The sequence below is a fragment of the Canis aureus genome, chromosome 1, assembly GCF_053574225.1.
Source record: "Canis aureus isolate CA01 chromosome 1, VMU_Caureus_v.1.0, whole genome shotgun sequence".
NCBI lineage: Eukaryota > Metazoa > Chordata > Mammalia > Carnivora > Canidae > Canis > Canis aureus.
In genome coordinates this window covers 87,770,352-87,793,694 of record NC_135611.1, presented here as the reverse complement: position 1 = coordinate 87,793,694, position 23,343 = coordinate 87,770,352, and the positions used below count along the sequence as shown (strand labels likewise).

The 23,343-nt window shown below is 45.4% G+C and overlaps 1 long non-coding RNA gene across 1 annotated transcript in view; it reads left to right on the top strand.

The window, feature by feature from the left end:
* LOC144319338 (uncharacterized) overlaps positions 1-19,586 on the top strand; it is a 35,500-nt gene extending 15,914 nt beyond the window's left edge. Inside the window, exons 2-4 of the long non-coding RNA XR_013385193.1 lie at positions 16,153-16,246; positions 17,257-17,386; positions 18,815-19,586. This is a non-coding gene — a long non-coding RNA (uncharacterized LOC144319338). The remainder of the gene's footprint in view (positions 1-16,152; positions 16,247-17,256; positions 17,387-18,814) is intronic.
* The last annotated feature ends 3,757 nt before the right edge of the window (positions 19,587-23,343 follow it).

Genomic DNA, 23,343 nt, shown 5'->3' with positions numbered 1-23,343 from the left:
GAGCCATGCTAATTGTTTGAATCAGGGGATCTAACTTAGGGAATGATTATTATTGTTGGAAAGGCTGAAGGAGAAAAAAGGGGGAATGTGAGGTAACCCCTAGATTAGTAACTGGAAAAGTTGTTTGCAGGATCCAGCTCCAACTGAGAGCAGCAGGGTCAGTATCGTGGACATTGGATCTGCACAGTTGCAGAGACTTGTCTTTAGAAAAGCCCCGTGCTGTCATGGTCTTGAAATTCTTAATACTTTCTGAGCAAGGGGTCTTGCATTTTTATTTTGCGCTGGCCCTGCAAATTATGTGGTCGGTCCTGCCGAGCAGGGCATGGAGGGACAAGAAGGGAGCTAGCTGGGAGCAAAGAGGAAAGTGCCAGGGCTGCTACGTTGCCAAATTGCTCTTTACAAAGTTTATGCCAGTTTGAATTACTTGCCAATGTAGGGAGTTGCCTGGGAAACCACAAATTAGTTATGGTGCTCATAGAGAAGTTCTTAAGAGTTCCCCTAAACAGTCTCTAGCAGTAGCACACGCAAGAGCAGAGAAGTCAACAAATTGGTTCTCTGTTCTTCTAGCTCAGGGAGTCTGATCAGAAATCCTCCCTGTGTGGGCACCTGGGTGGCTCAGTAGTTGAGCATCTGCCTTTTGGCTCAGGTTGTGATCTTGGGGGTGTTCTGGGATCGAGTGCCATATGGGGCTCTCCGCAGGGAGCCTGCTTCTCCCTCTGCCTATGTCTCTGACTCTCTGTCTGTGTCTCTCCGGAATAAATAAATAAATAAATAAAATCTTAAAGAGAAAGAAAGAAGAAAGAAACTGAAAGGAGTGCAGCGTGGGGAGGCCCCAGGGAGGGGAGCTGAGGCCAGGAAAGTAGGTGCAAGTCACACCTTCAAGGGCTTTGAATATCCATAGGGCCTTGATCCTCAGGCCAATGGCAAGCCCTTCAGGTCTTTAGCCTGGAAAGAGGCATAACTTGTACTTTAAGAACAGCAGTCTGTCTACATTCTGAAGAGTGAATAGAAGGGGGCCAAGTTTAGAGGAAGGGAGATAAGAGCCTGGGGAAGAAAGGAAGTGGCTTGGAATATGACGGGGGTTAAGGGATGGAGAGAAGTAGGCAAATTCTGAACACTTTAGGATGAAACATTGACAGCGTTTGGGAATCAGATCAGGTGGAGGAAGGCGGGGGCGAGGGGGGGTGCGGTGATGCCAAGCATGTCTTGGGTTTTAGGGGTTTCTGGGTCACACAACTGTGGAACACATACTTGTTGGCGAGGACAAGGAATTGGCCTTTGGGTGAGTTGAGTTTGAGGTGTCCATGGAGCTGCCCGGAAGTCAGGTGGAGAACCCCTCACTTTGAAGCACTTCATTACAGATAAACCACCAAACATGCCAATTACTAAGGGGAGAAGACACAAGTACCTTTGCTTTGCTCAAGGAGGGAGGATGAAACAAAAGCCCTGAATGGTCGGTCTTCCCCCTTGAAATCAGGCAGCCGTGGAGAGATCCCCCACTCCTGCTTGCACTCAGCTCCCTGCGCCTTCAGGAGAACACCCATCCTACTGCTATGTTGCCCATTTACCCATCAGGGTTTCTTATTAGACCATGAGCTGGAAGCAGGATTTGGGTTCAATCCATCTTTGGCCTTTCAGTGCCTCCGAGGGTGTCCTGAACATAGTACACTCATCTCCCACTAAGTGACTTTAAAATAGACTAAAAATTCTGCTACTAAGTGAAAAGCTGTTATGTGGGGGAAAACCCGAACAAACCTCTATTTATTTTAGTGGGAAAAATAGTGTTGTATCCCATTGCAAGATACCAAACAATTTTCACAGGTAGGACAATATATCCGTTGAACAATGGCACCAAATTAAGTTTAAGGAATAAGCACAACTTGGGGCACTTGGCTGGCTCAGTTGGCAGAGCATGTGACTCTTGATCTTGAGTTTGAGCTCCACATTGGTTGTAGAGATTACTTAATTAAAAAAAAAAAGAATAAGCACAATTTGAAAGTTCAATCAATACAGCTTCTACAGAAAAGGTAATGTATTAAAACTTTATTGTACTTCTTTTTTTTTTTTTTTTTCTTTTTAATCTTTGGGTGACTTCTGCATTCACACTGGGTTAAAAATAAAATTATAGCCTGGAAAAATATTTCTAGGGTAAAATAAAAGTTAAACATGCACGTGCTTGGAAATATATGGAAATAGTGCGGGCACATGGCAGGTCATGGAGTCATAGATGCTGTCATTCCTCAGTTCTCTCCTGGGGCATATGTCCACACAGCAAAATATTTTGGGTTCATACAAACATGGCTTACAATTTAAATTTGTTCCAAGTAATATTCCCTACAATAAACTATTGTGTCACACAGGCAACCAGTGAGCGGTCTTTGTTTGAAACCCTGATGAAGAAATAGTACTTCTTTTTCATTATTTATTTAGTGAGGTTTTGAGTATAAGAGTTACTATACATATAGAGAGAAGAAAGAAATCACAAGTGGTAGGTCTTTCAAGAGGTGTTATGATGAGAAGCTGTTTTTTTTTTTTTAATTTTTTTTATTTTTTATTTATGATAGGCACACAGTGAGAGAGAGAGAGAGAGGCAGAGACACAGGCAGAGGGAGAAGCAGGCTCCATGCACCGGGAGCCTGACGTGGGATTCGATCCCGGGTCTCCAGGATCACGCCCTGGGCCAAAGACAGGCGCTAAACCGCTGCGCCACCCAGGGATCCCCTGATGAGAAGCTGTTAATGCATGAAAGCAAGATGAATGAAGGATGAATGAATGGATGGACACCTGGTAAGGCCTTTGGTAAGGTCAGAAGGAACCCTTGTTGTTTGAGAGAAGCCTGAGAACATTGGGAAGCACACAATGATGGAGGAGGTGATGAGAAACCCAAGCAGGAGCCAGTACAGAAAACAGAATATTCTGGAAGAACTCTAGCTACCCTTTATTGATCATACAGTATATGCTAGGCATATTGACAAAATTACCTCTCCTGGGGACTTCAGCTCTGCAGAGAATCCAAGCATATGGTCTAATTTTCTCACCCTCAGGATCTTGGTCTTCACACCAGCCCAAAAGGCCTTCATTTGGTCTGGGTTGCAAACTTGAGCATGGAGTCCCTTCAAGTTTCCAGTTTACTCGGTGGAAAGATCTTCATTTGTTCTGACCACTGGGAATTTTCTTTTCTCCTGCAAGGTTATACCACCACCCATATACTCCGTGGACATGGAAATCAGATGCCTCACATGCAGCCATGCCGCCATGTTGATTCTAGTCTGTCAGGTTGGCCTAGACAGCCACAGCTTCCTTGGTCCAGGGCTGTGTTGGGCAGTTAGCACAAGGCATGCATGACTTTCCTCTTCCTCACCCTCAGCAAAACCATCACCCCTCACCTCTACTCCTAAAACAATCTGGAATAGAGAATTGTTTCTTGCATTTACCATTTACTTGGCATATGCATTCCTTGAAATGTAGGTATTTTCTTCTTCCCTGTATTCCCCTTCCTCAAATCTGTTTTTGCATTTGCTTCTTCGGTTTCCACATGTGGCTTTCTTGTTCTACTGTGTGTCCATTTTGCTCTCTCTGCTCTGTCCCAGTGCTCCATTTTTTCTGATCTCTCTTTCCCCCTGTATTTCTGCATACTTGTTCCCTCTGTGGCTTCCCACTAATGTATGTGAAGATCAGTGAGGGCTTTTTATCCCACAGACCAGTGGAAAAACCATAGGGAGCTCTGAGTGTGAGCATTATGTGGATGGCAGTGGAAGAACATAATAAATTGCAAAAACAATTCCAGCATTATCAGATCTTAAATCTCAGGAGATGGTAGTCATTGAAATCTCATACATCCAAGTTAAATTTTATTCAGGGCTTTCTTAAGCTCTCAGTTCTAAGGCCTTCTACTGAATAAGTCTATTTCCAGCAGCTCATAGATTAGCAGGAGTTGGGGCAAAGATGGTATAGAAAGCAAACATAACTGTTCTCCAAGGGGTCTGCAATGATTATAGGACCTTTCTTTGGATCACTGAGTAATTATCTTCAGCCAACTCTTAGTTTCCAGCTTCTTGAGTCTGGTGTTCATAGTTGCAAAGGTTTGTGACTTCTTGCAAGGTCTGTAATGGGTTTTTTTGGGCTTTGACTGGAGACTAAGAGAAATCAACTGACCTGACAAAGTTGTATCTTGGCGTTAGGCTGATGTTGATAAATTATAAATTGAAGTAGCCACACTGAGTGAGGCCACCAATTCAGCCCAAGTTATATGAACAGGGGTTTAAGATGTCAGTACTCTCATAGTTCGTATTACCATGTGGATCTCGATGGAAATTTTACTCAACACAACCGTTTAAGGAGGATATCATGTCTGAGTTATTTTGAAAAGGCAGTCTGTCTTAACACTTTTACACTTTTGGTGTCTTCTAAGCATCTCTGTCATCTGAAATGGAGGCAAGCATTATCGCTCTCCTGTCATGGGTGAAGAGCTGGTGCACAGGCATTAATCGACTTTCACCTTGCAGGGCAATGGCTGAGTCATTCAGGGTTACAGGTCTCCGTTCTGCTGCTTATTCTATAGGACAGCATCACCTCGTGGTCAGCGACTTAAAAGTCCTGGGCTCCCTACTGACAGAGGTAGTCTGGTGGTGACCTTGAGGGACTTTCACATTCTCTCTGGATGCCTGTTTTCTTGCTGGGAGTCTAGATAACATGCCCGTACTTCTGATTGTATCTTTTTTTTTTTTTTTAAGTTAGGAATGATGGATTGCCAGTGAATCAGAGGTGAGGGATTTTATATTATACATAAGCACAGAATCTCCAGGTTAGAAAGGAACTAGGAAGGGCAGCTGGCTCAATGGTCCTGAAATTTGGCTTTATGGGAGAGCTAGTAAAGGAATTAAAAACTATAGGTTCTTGAGGCCCACTGTACTAAAATAGAAGACACCAGTATGAGGACCAGGATTCTGTATTTAAAAAAAAAAAAAATCGGGATCCCTGGGTGGCGCAGCGGTTTGGCGCCTGCCTTTGGCCCAGGGCGCGATCCTGGAGACCCGGGATCGAATCCCACATCAGGCTCCCGGTGCATGGAGCCTGCTTCTCCCTCTGCCTGTGTCTCTGCCTCTCTCTCTCTCTCTCTCTCTCTGTGACTATCATAAATAAATAAAAATTAAAAAAAAAAAAAAATCACTCCAGGTAGTCTGGTGCAGGTTTAGAAACCATGGCTTATGTGACACCACTCCAAGTGCATGGGGCAGGACACATATGCTCTGCAGCTGCTGAGGGTCCGACGTGCACTTTAAATAAATAGGCCATGAGATGAGAAAAGTCACCCCCTTAAAAGCACTTGAGCTGGGAGGAGGTGTTGGGAAACCTTGGACTCTGTTTTTGCCAGTAAGTCCTTGAGCTTAAGTATAGAAGCTGGAAAAAGCCCCAGGGCCTGGAGCAGGCTCAGCGTTAGCCAGCTACGTGACCTTGGGCAAGCCACTCCCATCTCCTGGCCTCAGTCTCCTGTCTGTAAAATGGGAGTGTGGGCTCTAAGTGTTGATCTCTAAGGGACTTCCATGACACTTTGGCACTTACCTACTATCCTTTTGGATGTGGCCATGCTACAATTCTAAATGTTCTCCATTATCTTAATTTTTTAATATAATGCTTGGGATCCCTGGGTGGCGCAGCGGTTTGGCGCCTGCCTTTGGCCCAGGGCGCGATCCTGGAGACCCAGGATCGAATCCCACGTTGGGCTCCCGGTGCATGGAGCCTGCTTCTTCCTCTGCCTGTGTCTCTGCCTCTCTCTCTCTGTGACTATCATAAATAAATAAAAATTAAAAAAAAATAAAAAAAATTAATATAATGCTCTATGGACCCAGTGCCTGTCCCATTGAACCTGTTTTGAGTCACAGGCCTCCCCAACCCAAGCAGTGCGAGTGCAGTGTCCGGCCACTGAGATGGGCGACGGCCTATGGAACCCAAAGCGTTCCAAGATGCTTCTTGGCCCTCTTAGGGCAAAGAAGGTAAAGAAGGTGAGATCTGGGGAAGAGAGACTGAAGTCTAGATTGCAACCTCCAAGGAGGTGAGATCTGGGGAAGAGGGACAGAAGTCTAGATCGCAAAGGCACAGGGAAGAAAAGGGGTTTGGTCTGGAGGGAGGGGTGTATCCTACCAGACACCTTTGTTCTAGGTGAAGGTAACTCTACCCGCTGCCTGCTACCTCTGAAGGTGACCAGAGAAGGCCCCAACAACTGGCAAAGACTGAATGTTTTCCAGTGACCACGCTCACCTTGCCCTGGGTCGTGGCCCACGTTGGCAGGACAGGCACGTTCGGTTAGAGTAGCTGGCACCGGCGTGGGCTGCTCAGGCTCCAGCCTGGCCCATGACAGGAGGCTCAGCAAAGGCGAGGCTGTAGGAACAGCAGCATCTCGTAGGCCAGAGACGATCAAGTGTTCACCATGCTTGGAAAGGAACCAAGAGAGAACAGTTTTGGCGAGGGAGCCAAAGCCGAGGAGCCAAGTAATAGGTTTTATTGGGCTTTTGTGAGGGTCAATTAAATTCAGTGGAGGGACATTTATTGGGTAACTCCTTTGGGTCAGATGCTGAGCAAGGCTTTCGGAATTCAAAGATAAACAGGGCATAGTCCCTTTCTTTAGGTGTTTATAATCCAGTAAAGCAGTTCTCTGGAAGAAGGGATATCATGTGTCATTCTAGTGGTGACAGCACAGCAGGGGAGGAGCTTACAGGGTCATGGGCAGCAGATGAGGTGACATCTGAGCAGGACTTAGCGAGGAGAAGAAGGGAGTAGACAGGCCTTCTAGGCAGAGGAGACAAAATTGGCAAAGGCAAGAAGGTGTGTAAGAGCATGATACCTTTGGGAATGGAGAGCAGGTTGGAGGTGTGACAGGCAGTAGCTACACACAGGGGAGTGTGTGTGTGTGTGTGTGTGTGTGTGTGTAAGGGCTTTAGCAATGGGAGTCTCTTGTTAGATATTCACATTTAAGAAATATTGTCCTGGGAAAAACGTGGAGGACGAGTGGGTAGAGGGTAAGAATGGGGCCAGGGGACATAGTAGGAAGTTAGGGGGCAGAGAGGCAGTGGTAGAGAGGCCAAGGTCCTATTGTGTCTGGATGTGGCCAGTATGTGAAAGGGAGGTGTGAAGAATCAGTCTTGGTCTTCTGGCTTGGTCTAAGGGCTCCAGAGATGCTGCTCCTGCCCCTACCCCCCCAACCCTGCCCTGGACCCTCCTGCAAGTCTGTATATGTTAGGCTGGTGGCATCCTGCCCTCTGCTTCTCCAGATAACTGGGAAGCAGGTGGTTGAGTGACACACTTTAAGGAACAGAGAGTTCTCAGAGGCGCCCCTAGGAGGAAAGCACTTAAAAATAAACTTTTGCAAAATTCTTTTAAGAACTGCATATTATTTCGGACGATTAATCTTCTGGAAAAAATATATATATTATATATATATATATATAATATATATATATATGGTGAAACATTACCCACCTACCTGAAACATACGACAAAAATAGAAATGTATGACTCCGTGATGGATCACAAAGCAAACCTCAGTGTGACCATCACGCTGGGCTGGAAATGTGGGCATCGCTGCCAGTGCCCCTGAAGGAAGCCCTCTTCACCTTCCCTATCAGCCGAGGCTCCCTTGTCCCCCTCCTTCACCCCCAGGAGAACCACATCCTCAGGAAAGCACTTGAAAAGAAACCACACATTTGCAAATTAATTAAATAAATAAAACAACTATAAAAGCCAATCTTCCTTATTTTCCTATTTCCAATTTAGCTTAATTTCTCCTCAACTGAGTCTGATTGACTTTGGAGGGGAGCCCTTAAAATGGTCATTTGATTCAATACCCACAGTGGTAACAGAATTGTGATCTGGGCTGTCCCTTTGTCTGCGTCTACAGAAGCTAAGCTGCCATCTTTGGCGATTCATCATCTCTGTAACTTTTTGTAGCTTATACAGCTGTGAGTTTACAGAAAGTCCATTTATCTTGACAGAGGCATTTGCTCTTGTGTAAACAGTGGTGAGTACACCCCGAACCGTTTAAAGGGAGGGAGGAGGAGAAGAAAGGATGAATTGTTGTGCCTGGAATCTTTGTTGAACTTAGTTTAGGGTCTCGGTGTTCCTTATAGGCTCTGTATCCATCCCCCTTTCTAGAACTGCTGTTTCTCCAGCTGGCCCTCGGGCTTGTGGGCTTCAGCAGCCTCTGGTAGATGGGCTTCCGTTCCTCACAGGAGGGAATTTTGTGTAGAAAGGGGGTCTCCCTGGGGGAAAAAGTGGATGGCCCCATGTTTGGTCCACTAGGGTGAGCCACCTCAGGAGAGGCGCTTGGGCAGTGGAGCAAGGCATTGGGGGTTGGGGAAAGACTTCGGAGTTGGCAGCAGCCTCCTTCCTCCCCCTTTGCCATCCTGAAGGCGAGGTGGGCCAACCCCTCCCAAGTTCACCTCAAGGTTTACGAGGGTCAGTGTGTTTATGCTGGCCTTGACGTTTTCACAAATTGCTCTGTAGTTGTTTTTATTAGTTTTATTCCAGCTGTTGCTCCAGGGCCCTTCTGGCAGCCAGGCCTTCCAGGCCTGCTTGGACTCCCTCCTTAAATTGCCTCAAGTCATGAAGAGGCGCCATCTGCTCTGAACTGTTGCCTGTTGCAATGGCCGACAAATCCCAGGCACGCATCATAGGAAAATAGGAAAAGCAGTAATGAGGCTCACACCTCCAAGCTCACAGCGCCCAGCTCGGTCTGGTCAGGTGTTAAGTGCAGAGGTGAAGTGCAAGCCGCCCCATCTCCTGCCCTGCCTGGGGTGGGGTGGGGGGACAGGGGGGCCGGGAAGGGTTTGAAGAGTAAACAGGGCCTGAGAACGTGCTTCCTCCTGGGGTCCTAAGTGATGCCAGCCTTGGGAGGAGATTTCACAGCAATCCTGTCAAAACCTCGCGGTTAATAGCATCACGATGACCTAAATACAATTCACATATATCAGTTACTGCCTGTGTTTTCAATTCACACCGACCCTCCACGGAGATGCCTCAGCTTGGGAAGTACTTGGGGAAAGGCCTCAGGGAGAATTTTCCTGTGAAGCTATTAATTTTATCCCACTTCCTAGACAGAGAATATGGGGGAAAAAATGAAGGAGGTTTAGGAAGAAGGGCCACCATCACCATGATGGAGCTGATGGGTACTGCTGTTGAAATACTTTCTTGTCTCGTATTTATTGTTTAAAAGAGATACCAAGGGCAGTGGCAAGGGAGCAAAATATTTATTGACTTTCGGGGACTGTCCCCCCAGTAGTGACTTTTTAAAAAAGTTCTATCAACTGTAGTGTGAAATCGACTCCTGTCTCCTCTGGTATAGTGCATAATCAGAGTGTCTTTCTTTGATAAATTGTGAGATGTTAAAATGGACCCAAGTTCAAGCATCCCTCGAAATGGTCTGTCTTAAAGAGGGGCTCCAGTAGGCTGCCATTCGTCTATTGAGAGAGATGAGTCACTACTGGAAACCAGAGAGCTGCATGTTGACTAGACCTTGGAAAGATGGTCTCAGAATGTACCAACTAGTTCAGGGTGTGGCAGGTGGGGCTGAGTGGCAGCAGGAGGGAGAAGCCATACATTAAAATAGATTTAAGAACCGAATCAACCAAAAGCAATGCATAGAGCTTGTTTGGATCCTGACTTGGACAAACCAACTAACTATAAAACAAACAAGACCCGAGACAATTGGGGGAAGACACTGGATATTGGATGACAATTCTTTTTTTTTTTTATATTTATTTTTAAAGATTTTATTCATTTATCCATGACACAAAGAGAGAGACACACAGACAGAGACACAGGCAGAGGGAGAAGCAGGCTCCATGCAGGGAGCCTGACGCAGGACTGGACCCCAGGTCCCTAGGATCATGCCCCGGGCTGAAGGTGGTGCTAGACCACTGAGCCACCAGGGCTGCCCGAGACATTTTTTTAAAATGGCATTGCAATTATGTTCTTTTCTTTTTTTTAAAAAAAAAGTTCACTTCTTATCTTTTAGAGATTTGTACTGAAGTATTTACAGATGGAATGATATAATGTCTGAAATTTGTTTCAAAATAACAGAAGGGTCAGGGTGGGGATTGAGTGTATGGCAAGGGAGGGGAAGCAAGAGATGAGATAAAACTGGCCTTGAACTGATAATTGAAGATAAGAGATGCTGACAGGAGTTATGGGTTTATTGTATTCTTTTCTCTACTTCTCTATGATGAACATTTCCATGACAGAAAGTTACAAATGAAAGACCTCAGTGACTCTTGTCTCTGTTAGCTTTTCTTTTATAGGAGAAGGAAAAGGTATTAAGGATCCCCTCTTCAATTGGGTGTACAATTTTTACCTTTTTAAAATTTATAATCAAAGAAATCTCAATGTGTTCTTTCTAATCTTTTTAAAAAAATATTTTATTTATTTATTTATTTATTTATTTATTTATTTATTTATTTTATTCATGAGAGACACAGAGAGAGAGAGGCAGAGACATAGGCAGAGAGAGAAGCAGGGTCCATGCAGGGAGCCTGATGTGGGACTTGATCCTGGGACTCCAGGGTCATGCCCTGGGCTGAAGGCAGATGATCAACTGCTGAGCCACCCCGGTGTCCTGGCTCTTTCTAATCTTATGGATTTTTGATTATATGATTCTGTAAAATTATGATGACTTGACATACTAGTCATAGTAATCGCCAGTGCTGCCTCCTCCCCCCCTCACTGGGGTTGGGGAGAGGCAGAAAGGTAAGGAACTACTTCCCACTGGAAAGTGGTTGGTTTGTTACTTACACAAAGTTATGGACCTGGTCTGAATGGTCATAACAGGGGGGGGTGATGTGAGACAAGACAATGTATGCTTTTAGGCATAACAGGTAGGGAGAATAGTTATGGTTTGTGTGATAAAGCTCATTAAAAAAAAAAAAGATTTTATCTATTTATTTGAGAAAGAGTGAAAGAAAGAACATGAGTAGGGGGAGGGGCAGAGAGAGAAGGAGAAACAGACTCCTGCTAAGCATGGAGCCTCACTCGGGGCTCAATCCCAGAACCCCAGAGATCATGACCTGAGCTGAAGTCAGATGCTTAACCAACTGGGCTACCCAGGAGTGTTATCACTCCCCTCTCCACCCCTTTTTAAAAAAAACAAAAGATTTGATAAAGCTCATTTTAAAGAAACTGTATCCTAGGCTCACAAATAACTTATACCTTAGAGTGGATTTCCAATGCTATCACAACTGTATTCGTTATCTGTGCTGTGTAACAAATTCCCCAATGTTCAGTGGCTGAAAACCACTAACATTTATTATCTTACGGTTTCTCTGTAATGTGGTTCTGGCTCTGAGTCTCTCTCGAGGCTGCAGTCAGGCATTGTTTGGGGCTGTGGTCATCTGAGGGCCTAAGGGAGGATCTGTCTCTGCTCTCGTTCACATGGCTGTTTGCAGGCCTCAAATGTTTCCAAATTCACACCTGTGGATCTCTCCACAAGGCTGCCTCCCGACGTGGCAGCCAACTTCTCCTAGAGCAAGTGAACCAAGAGAGCATGAGTGAGAGCATCACGGGGAAGCCACAGCCTCTTTATAATATAATCTTAGAAGTGGTAACTCATTGCTTCTGCTGTATTTCATTCCTTATAAGTGAGTCACTAAATCTGGCTAGGGTGATCAATTCATCCTCATTTGCCCTGGGGCTTTCCTATGTTAACATGGAAAGTTCCACATCTTGGGAAACCCCTCAGTACTGGGCAAACCAGAATGGCTAGTTACCCCGAATCCTGCACTCAATGGGAGGGAATTCCACAAGTGTATGAAGACCAAGAGGTGGGGATCACCGAGGGTCATCTTCGAGGCTGGCTACCATGGCAACCTTTTTTTTTTTTTTTAAGATTTACGTATTTATTCATGAGAGACAGAGAGAGAGAGGAGAGAGAGTGAAAGAGAGAGAGAGAGAGAGACAGGCAGAGGGAGAAGCAGGCTCCTTGTAGGGAGCTCGATGTGGGAATTGATCCAGGATCCCAGAATCAGGCCCTGAGCTGAAGGCAGATACTCAACCACTGAGCCACCCAGGCATCCCTATGGCAACCTTTCTAAGATTCACCTCTCTTCATTACTGAAAAGTCAGGCCTATGGGCCACTTTGTGATTTATAAAATGTATGTCTCAGTTTTTAAATGATAATAATGAATCATGTTGAACTGAACTGAATAAATATATAAACCAACTTTAGAGATAGAACTTCATTTGAGGTGGGTTAATGAGATTTATTATACCTCTATTTTTTTCCCTATCTTGTCATTACTTCAAAGCAAATACTGAAGTTAGTATACCAGTTGCATCTTTTGCTTTGATTTCTAGAATTTCTGGCTAGATTTATGACTGAATCTTTAAAGAAAAGTTCACTTTTGAACCATACAAGTATCCTGTTTATCCTAGACTATTTGGAATCTATCGAAGAATGATATGAAGCAAAAAGCAAAACATCTGAGGACTTTTGCTTGTTTCTGTATGTTGGCGCTTTGCGTTTAATCCTTTAGTACATTTTCCTTCTTTTCACAAATTCGTCATTTGTGTGCTTTTTAGGGCTACATAGTTTTTCCAATTGAGGGGATTACCATGATTTTATATTTTCCCTATGGCTGGATATTTTAATTATTTTGAATTTCAGAGCATTTTCTAACAATTATAACCTACATTTGACCATTTGACTCTGACTCAGAAGAAAAGTCAAATGATTCATTCATTCATTCATTCATTCATTCAAGGGATCATTATTTATGAAGCACCTACTGTGCTTCACGGAGAGGACTGGCGGCGTAATAGGATGAGGAGTCTGAGAGAGGGGACTGATTTGTGCTCAGGTTGTCCCCCTTTCAGGACTGACCTGCCCATAGAGAGCCCACATTCCACTCTGCTAAGGCATCCTCTGTATGGGGCAGCCTTTGCCTTTGTTGAGGGCCTTGTGATCATTCAGTGCTGCTCTATTTCTGAAATTCAGTATTGAAGCCCATTATTCCTGCACCCCTACGCCACATCTTCCCACCCAGTCTTTATGAGCAACATCTTAGTTCAGGCAGCTATAACAAAAATATCAACTGAGTGGCTTCAACAACAAATATTTACTCCGTACAGGTCTGGAGGCAGGGAATCCCAAGAGCAGAGTCCAGCATGGTTGGGTTCTGCTGAGGGGCCCCTCCTGGTTTGCAGATGGCCGTCTTCTCCCTGTGTTCTCAACGCGGCAGAGAACTGAGAGCACTCCCGTGTCTCTTCTTATTAAAGCACCAATCCATCATGAGAGCTCCACGCTCATGACCTAATCACATCCCAAAGGCCTCATCTCCAAATACCATCACACAGGATTAGGGTTTCAACATGTGAATTTGGAGGACACACATTCAGTCCACGGAAGTAATGAAGACTTTCGTCTCCTTCTGCCCGACTCCTGTGACTTTCTCTCAATTGGTTCCAAACTCGGGTGAGGAAGGGACTTCCTCAAGTATGGACAGCTAAGGTCTAGTGTGTGGGCATGGGGGTGGGGCTGATCTAGCTGAGAGGCTCAGGGACAAGCAGATGGCTTCTTTGGTTCAGCTCTTAACCAGTTTTCACAGAACAATCATTTTCTTCCTTTGGGCCCCTGCACCCAAGCCTGCCCTGGCCCTCTCCTGGGGGTGAGTTGCTGCTCCCTTCTCTGCACATGGTGTAACCCTCTGCTGTCTTGCAGCTGCTTGCAGACCCTTTTTTGGCAGCATCCTCTATCTGATAACTTGGAAGGGAGGGGAACTTTAGGAATGGCAGGCAAGAAGAGAGGACAAAAGTACTCCAAATAGTAGCCCTCTAGCCTCCTCTTTCTCAAATGCAAACTGATCCTTCTTCAACCAAGTGGACGCATGGAGATGCAAGTTTCATCAGGATGAACTCTTTCTCAAGAGGCACCTTGGTTGCTCGTGCAAATGAAACTCTGCACGAGCCAAGCCCAGCAGCTGACCAGGCCATGTCTGAATACACACGTACAAATGTATAAAATACACACATGCTAAATAAATGCAACAAAGCCACATGTATAATATATATGCTAATATCCAATAATGGGATACAGACACATAACTTAGGATTTAATGCTACAGACAGATACACATACACTCAAAGAAGCAAGTGTATACCCACACTTTTGCTACACATAATAGAACAACTTTTCCCCCAAGCTTTTACACTGCAAGTCAATGAACACAAGGAAAGGACACTTCCCATATTTCCTCTGTCCTCAAGATTAGCTCTTTGAGTCATGCTTCTCTTCCAACTGGGGATTTAAATTCTTTAGAAGGACAGTATATGGGGCAGAAGAAGTTAAGGACCTGGTCCTTCTTCTGACCCTACCACTGGTTCTGTGATGTGGAGAAGTGCCCTCCTGTTTGGCTGCCTGAGTTTCACTGCAGTTAATAGGTGAAGGCTGTGCTGTAGTGGCTCTCTCGCTCCTTCGGTAGGTGTATGCTCTGAACAGACAGCCAGTGATTTGTCAGTGGTGGGGGGAAGCTGTGATGGGAGAGAGAAGGTGGTGAGGTTTGAAGAGACAGGATACTGGGTAGCCATCATCCTCTGGAGAGTAGTATATTCTGCAGTTGGGAAAGGACAGGGTGCAGACATGTCAGCTGAATGCACTGCGTTATCTCTTAAGTTGTTGCAAGAATGAGATAGAGGACTATAGTCCATTTATGCACCCTGTAAAAAAGAAGGTGGGTAGCCCGGGTGGCTCAGCGGTTTAGCACTGCCTTCAGCTCCGGTCGTGATCCTGGAGACCCTGGATCGAGTCCCACGTCGGGCTCCCTGCATGGAGCCAGCTTCTCCCTTGCCTGTGTCTGCCTCTCTCTCTCTCTCTCTCTCTCTCTGTGTCTCTCATAAATAAATAAAATCTTTTTTTTTTTTTAAAGAAGGTATTTATAGGTGTCACGGTACTTGGTCCTTTATTGGGTGATACAAGGAACACAGTGTTGGGCCAGCCATGGACCCTTCCCGATGGCTTGCCAACAGCTCTGCCGTGAGAGCTCACTTGCAGGCCCTGGAGAAACTGCTCCCTGAGAATGGGATGGGTCAGATGCTATGGAACTTGATAAACTGGAAAATGATATCCAAACCTTTCTATTTAAGTCGTCAAGGATTTACCAAATTCCTTCAAGAGAGCCCCCCTATGATTCGTGTTTGGTTCTCTCACCTGGCCTCTCCCACAAAAAGTATGGTAAATATTTATTGAATGAATTGGCACACGTTATTTATAAAACCCTCTGTTTGGATTGCGGTTCGGTTGGGACATATTTAGAGAAGCTTTCATGCTGCCTACAACTCCGTGCTCCGAAGGTAGGACTTGAGATGCTTAATCTGGGTTTCTTAAGCATTTACCTTAGTCCCCTGTGTACCCTGTTTTCTGGTTCCTACTCACTCAAGCCTTTTCCTCCTCTCCTTCCTTTACCCCCTTCCTACAGGCTGTCACCTGCTTTGGAGGCCAATTCTTGTGGAGAGTTCCTAAAGTCTTGGGTTTTCCAGACTAGTCCTCTGCCTCTCGGAGAACAGCTCATGAGAGTTTGCCCTGAAACACACAGTGATTTCTGTGCTAGATACTGATTTTTTGGTATTTCCTGCTGGAGCTCTGTGTGGGTGGAGTTCCCTCTGGAAGTGCCAGAGTTTTCCTGTTTGAGCAGTTGATTTTTAAAACCTTAAATAAACTCTGTTGTGATGTGTTCAGAATCATAACAACTCACCAACTCTTTCTGAAGCACCTGCTATGAGCCTGGCACTGCTCAAGGGGCGGGGTAGCCAGTGGTGACCTCAGTAGACACCACTTTCAGAGGGCTCTCAGGTCTAGGACACTGATTAGCAAACAGGCATCTGCCTGCCACGTGGTGAGCACCGTGAAGGGTAAAGTCCAGGGGGCCGAGATGAGAGGTGGGGTGCCCAGAGCAGGGGCAGCGGACCCAGGCTCAGGCTTGGCAGGGTTTTGGGGCGTAGGTGTGTCAGCAGAGGCTGCCAGCTTACAGCCAAATCCAGCTAAACTGAGCCCAGAATCTGAGAAACTAAATGTGATAGAATCTGATCTCATTTATCTGTAAGTAGATGACTCCCTTTAATTTGCAAGAAAACTTTTTCAAGCCTTTTTATTTTTTTAAATTTTTTCCCAATAGCTTGAGTATCTCAACTCCCCGTTTCTGCTGCATGTTAACACAGACGCACCAAGTCAGAGGCGCCAACCAAGACAGGATGCTTGCTGGAGGGAAGGTCTGGGCCCTGGGGAAACGTTGCATTTCCTGCATGGAAGGAGAAAGGAGAGGTGGCCTCCAGAGGGGGAGAGTGAAGTGCTCCCAAGCTTCCACCAATTCAGATCTCTATAGGGAACTTCGTTATTTCATTTGAAGTGAATCTCAGGGATGTCAAGCAGGCACATCCACCTCCAGATCGGCCTCAGAGCTCTATTTCAGAGCCACTGGATGTAAATGGCTTGTGATTTCCTCTTTTTAGAGTGTCCAGGTCATTGTTTCCCTCCATTCGTGCAAATCATAAAGACCAACTCCTTGCCAAAAGAAAAAAAATAGGGTGTGGGATGGGAAACAATATAAAGGATTCTGTGTGTCTGGCCAGACAGAGTTCCCTGTGATTAGTCTTGGATTTACTTTCAATCCTTGGTCAGGCAATAAAATGCCTATTTGTTAAAATAACTTTTTAAAGGTATGATTTAGGGATCCCTGGGTGGCGCAGCGGTTTGGCGCCTGCCTTTGGCCCAGGGCGTGATCCTGGAGACCCGGGATCGAATCCCACGTCGGGCTCCCGGTGCATGGAGCCTGCTTCTCGCTCTGCCTCTCTCTCTCTCTCTCTCTCTCTCTCTGTGACTATCATGAATAAATAAATAAAATCTTTAAAAAAAAAAAAAAAAAAATTTTAAAGGTATGATTTACATCACATCAATAAAACACACCCGTTTTAAGTGGTATACTGTTCTGTGAATTCTGACAGATGTTTACATGGGTGCCACTCTCCACAACAAAAACTTGGACCATATGCAATCCCCAAAGTTCCCTTAGGGCTTTCTGCAGTCACTCCAGCCCCAGCCCCAGGCAAGCACCAACCCACTTTCTGTCACCAGAGATTAATTTGGCCTGTTCCAGAATTTCCAATAAATGGAATCACACCATATATTCTTTTGGCTCTGGCTATTGTACCCAGGATAATGTTTTTTGAGATTCATTCTTATTGTTCGTATATCCTTGGCTCATTCCTTTTTTAAATTTAAGATGCTGATTTTTGAAGTGGCAAACAAATGTTCAATGTACCACTCAGTAAGACGAGCAGATCGAGGAAGTCCCTCCGGTCTAAAAATTCAATCAACTTGCCCAGGAAGCACAGGTCTGAGCATTGCATCAGGTTAGTCCAGATCATATTTAAGAAGCGGCCAGGCCTGAGAATTTCTGAGCTGCAGGAGCCCAGGAGGCCGGGGAGTGATGAAGCCTCAGTGAATGACAGGACGTATTACAGAGGATGACAGGGCTATTTGTTCGGTTCCGTTATGAGCTCAGCAAAATGTGACAATCCTGGGAAATATAAATATATATTGCTGTATTTATATGTGTGTTTGCCTCAGGAGACCCGGCAGGGAGTGGCGGGTGGGAGAGTGGGTTCCTGCAGGACTGGTGTGGGCAGAGATTACTGGGTAAAGTGTAGGCCATGTCAGTGGCATAGCCAATAAATAAAAATTACAAAAATCTCTAATATTTATTGAGCACTCACTATGCACCTGGCACTGTGCTCTCTCCTTATACTCGCTGTATCCTATGAAGCCAAAGCCTTTAGTCTCCGCCCCGCATCCATCCCTTACCATATTCCTGCACATGTATCACTGCCAGCTCTGTGCTCCCAGAGCCAGCGTGGTGGGGCTCTGTGGTGGGGGATGATCCCCCAGTTGCTGGAACCACTTTGCATTCCAGTCTGGAGAGCAGAAGTATCTGGGACTTACGGGCAACCAAATAGGGCAGGGGGCAAGCACCCCAGATCCCCATGTCACTCACCCTATCCCCAGTTCTCTGGTCCATGGCATTTTGCTTGACTCAACATTATTTGGTCTCCTGCCCTTCATAGTCCCATATTCCTCAACTTCTTTATTTTTAAGAGAGGGAGAGAGGGTTGCAGGGGGAGAGGGAGAGAGAGAGAATTCAGGCAGGTTCCATACCCAGCGAGGAGGAGCCAGTGGTGGGAGCCTCATGACCCTGAGATCATGACCTGAGCTGAAAGAGCAAAGGTCTAATGCTTAAGTGACTGAGCCACCCAGGCGCCTCTGTTCCTCAAATTCTGAAGCAGTGTTTCCTGGAGCTGCTTCCTAACAAATCATGTTTACATGAGTCCTCCTCTCAGGGTCTGCTTCTGCGGACTCCAGATGTAGACACAGCACTATCATAGTCATTTTACAAATAAGGAAACTAAGACTCTCTGTCTCTTTGTCTCTGTCTCTGTCTCTCTCTCACACACACATCCCTAGCTAGATCCTGCTCATCCTTCAGATAAAAACCTGAACTTCACTTTCTTAGGCAGCTTTCCCTGACGCCCCATCCACAAGTTCTCAGAATCATCCTTTGTAGCACTTACCTCCAGTTCTCAGTTTGCAATGATCTGATTATTTCACCAATGACCATCTCCCCTGCTTGACTGCTGGCTCCAGGAGGTCAGGGGCCCTGTCCCTTGTGCTCTCACCTGTACCCTCAGCACCCCAGCACCCCCAGCAGAATTTCTAGAACACAGTCATTGCTCAATAAATTTTTGCTGAATGTATGATTTGAAATTCCTTTTGTTTTCTCACAGGTGCTCACTGGCCTTCCAGATACCTCTCAGCCTCTGCATGGGTCAGAAACACATAATGTATAACCCCCAGGAGTGACACAAGGCCTCCCACCCACTTCTCTTCTTCTGCGTATTTAGGGAAGCACAATTTCCAGGGCAAGGTGACATTACTTTGCTCCGGGGGAATGAAATTTAGCATTCAACTGTGGAGTTGAATCCAGAGCTGAACCTGGAAGGCTGGGTAAAATTTGAATGGATTATTAGGAGGAAATTTGAATACTATTGTAATGAAATATGATGGCATTTAAGTACATACACATTGTGAATTAAATACACGTTCTTGGATGCCTATAACTTCTTATCAAAAGCACACTTAATCCCAAGTTCTCATTAGGAAGCTGATAAGCACCCTATTTCCTTCTATTCCAGCAATGATGATTCCCCAGCTAGACAAAATTTACAAACTGCTTTGGAAGCATCTGTGGAGAAAGGTGCCATATGAATGTATGAGATTATTGAAATAAATGCTGATTTAGAGATTTCCCAGGTGGATAGTTAAAATATACCGGGGCACACACATATCCTCATACCCCACACTCAGGGTACTTTCTGCTCTGATCAGCGGGGATAAATTTCCCTACTTGACAGTTGACTGTAAATCAAGAAGTGTGTTTTAATAGTCACTGGCTTTGTGCTGCTGTCTCAGGCAATCCTTCACCTCCTGGGACACAGGACCTGAAGGATCTTGGCACTTTCTCTCCACTGCACATGGAGAGGCGGTGCTTAGCAGCAAGGTAAATACTGGCATGCTGTCCGTGAGTGGCGAATACAAATAAGTCAGGATATCCTATTTAAGTTTTAAATATATTTGCATTCTATTTAAGTTCTCCTCTGGATCTACCATTTTTCTTATCAACAGGTAATAGAAGAAGAAATCATGAGTTTCCCAGGTTTTTACCAACCCAAAACAAAATATTTTTTTGTGACAATATAAAGGCCAGAAGGTATTTGACAGTCAATAAATGCTGGGTGAATCATTTCGAAGGTAAACACATGCCCTTATTTCCACAAACCCTGATTATTGGACTAGATTACTGAACTTGCTCCTTTTGACTTTATCCCTTATAATCCTGCCCATCAGTGTTTGTTCGGAGGAGCTCAAATAAACCAGGCTGTTCCATACCCCAGTACCATTGAGCATACTACCTTTGGTGCCTAGATAGGAATGCTTCCCAATAACCCAGGTGGGTTGGGGACACTTTCTCATGTTTCAATACCCAGGAACAGGATGACCTTTAACTTCCTTTATGAAGCTTTTCTTGAGAGATTCTCCCACTCCTAGAATTGCCACTTTATCCCATACAAACGCACATATCTATTTAACACAAACATGACGGGGCTCTCTTGGGAAGTCCCGGTTTGCACCCTGTACACTTTGACACCGTAATCAATACTTCATTGCTACCCAGTTTCCTCCTTGTAACCTCTGAAGCCTCTCTCCAAAGCATTTTGAGTAATGTATATTTTACTGAAATGTTCTCAAACGAGAAAAGCTGAGGGCTTTCATTGAACACCATATGGCCCAACTTCATAAAATTGCCGCCATTCCAAAAGCCTTTTCTCTCATTGCCAGCAGGCTTCTCTCCTCTGTCTCCTTCATTCTCCACTCTCTCCTGACCTCCTCCCACCTGGATGCCTCATTGTCACCCTGATTGCATTTAGCAATTCAGCCTTTCAACCCTTTCTCTTTCACAAAGGAGACATCCTCAAAATCCTTCACATCCTTGAAATTGTAGGGCCTTTTATCAAAAAAACTCTCTCTTTGAGATTCCTCTTAAAAGGCAAGGGTAACAAAACCAAATACATTTCTTCTCTTTCTGCTAAAGACTGGAGCAATTTGAGGACAGGAATCAAGCCTGATACGTGTATCTCCCGCGCAAAATCTTTAAAGTATTTGTGAAATGAAAGAATGCAACAATATAGCCACAGATTAAAATCCCTAAAGTTCTACTTTGGCCATGGCTTTCTTCTGCTCACCTTGCATATCTTCTCAACTCCTGCTCTGGCCATCTGCCATTTCTTCCTGACTCTAGCACACTGCTCAGCTATGATGGGTCCTCTCTCCTCAAGGCCATGGCAATAACCTTGCCTTTCAGTGTTCATATGGGTTGTCTCTCCAGGCCTAGAATATGCCGTGTCCCTCAGGAGAGTGGTTGGTAGTGGGGTACCATCACCCTCTTGAAGGCCAAGGTGGACGCTACTGGTCTGGTCTTGCAGGTCCATTCAAGTCCTTCTTATTCTTCAAGGCTGAATGCCCAACCTACCTCAAGACATGCCACTGAGGTCTCCAGTCCAGACATAACTCACTCTCTTGAGTCCTCAGGATATAAGCCTTGTACACATTCACTCTGATGGCCCTTATTATCCACACTTCCATTATTGTGGAATTGGGGGTATGAGGTTTTGAGGTCATTCCTTTTCCCAGAATGTGGTCATGATTAGACCTATTCAACTAAAAATTTTACAGTTTTTGCCCATCTCCAGACTTGGGGTAGGTTTGTGCTTATCAAACCCCTTGAAGTTATGTGGTTATGTGCGCCTATTTAATTTGCTTTGCCCGGTGAAATGTAAGCAGAACAGATATGATCCCCTTTGAGGAAGAAGCTTTCAGAGGGAGAAGCATTAAGAGCTGGTGAGTGATGGATCATGTTGTCTTTCCTCCGTGACATAGTGACTGGCAGTGTCAGAGGTATCTGGTGGATTGTTCACCAGTCTGGGTTCTTGAGTAAGGGCCCAGCTGATTCTCTGTGGGCATGTGGTATAAGCAAGCAGTCAACCTTCGTTGTGTTATACCAAGTCGATTCAGATATTGTTTGAATAATTAATAACATAAATAAAGTGTTGTGATGGCACAGCCTAGCCCATGTAGGCAGACTGTAAGTTCCATGAAGGCAGCACCCATGCATAACTGACCTTTCCATTCCCCCAGAGAACATAGCACCCTGCCCCCTGGACATCTAATAATAAACTTTTGCTGATTGAGTATATACACTGGGATAAAGTAAATATAGGAGACTGGGGAGTAGGACTTGGTGTCGGGACTTCAACTTGAGACTTTGGCCTCTGAAAATTCTAAATAAATGTGGGAGATGATTCCAACAGCATTCTAATAAGATCCTCACATGCAAGGAGGCAGAGCAGCATGATGATAAGAACCCGGGCCCTCATGCTGGATCGGGTTTAAATGCAAGCTCTGCTGGGTGCTTGGCTACATGACTGTGGGTCCATTATTTCAGCTCTTTGAGTCTGGAATAACATTACTACCTACTATATAGGATTATTGCAGGGATTAAATGAGGGAATGTATGTAAAGTGCCTGGCACATAATGAATGGGCAACCAACGTCATTCTCTTAGGCTCTCCTCCCATCCAATGTGTGTGGGTTGTCTGAAATCTTGCTTAACTCTCTGGGAACTACTTCCCTTCATTTATTCCCTCTGAGATCTTGGTCACTTGCCTAGTCCTTGAATTTATTTAGCTTGGTCTACCTCAGATCCCCGGGGTTTTTGCTTTTAATGCCCCAGGCACACTCTGGTATTCTGAGAAATTCCATCTGCAACTGGCTGGAGTTGGCAATAGCCCCTGGCAAAGGACTCCAATGGGGCAGGGGAGGGAGCATTTTCACCACCCACTGTCTGCTGCCAAAACTTTAAACATGGCCCTCGATGTGGTGGGTATAGTCAGGGAAGTGATCTTCGTGGGGCAGAGAGACTTTAGGATGTCATGGTGACCAGTTCCAAGGAAGCCCTACCTGGCCTGGGCCCCTGGCACATGATTTGTCTATTGAACCCTGGGATCTTATCACTGATGGCAGCAGGGATGTCTGTGAATTTATCAATGACTGACTCCTTCCATGGGTTGGGGCTTGGTGTGGTGCCTGAGGGCTTGTGTTTTCTTGATCTCCTGGACCAGTGAGCCTTGTGTTTTCCAGTTTATGTATTGTCCCTGACTGAGTCCTTGAGGCTACTTCTGTCCACCTCCCCTACCCTGCCCCCTCTTGTGGCAGCAGCCACTCCAAAGGTGCTTGTGTAACTTGTTTTTCAAAGTCTTGGCAGGAGCTCCAGTCCTGCCTGTGAGAAAGGCTGTTTACATTCTAGAAGAGCAGTCTCGAGAAATGTCTTGCATCAGGGCTGTCCCCAACCAATTCCTGCTCCCCTAGCAGCTTCTCTCTCTCTCTCTCTCTGGGATGGCTTGTGAGGGTCAGAGAGGTGGCACGGGACCTAGGAGGAAGGAGCCTGAGCGAGGACAAAGGTGGGCTATGAGGAAGGCTTCATCAAGCCCTGGGGCTCCGCCACTGCCCTAAGTCAAGGGCCCTCCTTTGAAAGGCGAGGGAGCATCTTGAGAACAAGACTCTTGTTGCCCTAGTGTTTGGCGCAGTGCTGGATGCTGGTGCTCAACATTCACTAAAGTCAATAATTGCGCAGATGTGTGGGCAAGAAAACATTTGAGAGGATGCCCTGGTGGAACTGTTTAGCTGACCCCAGTTAACA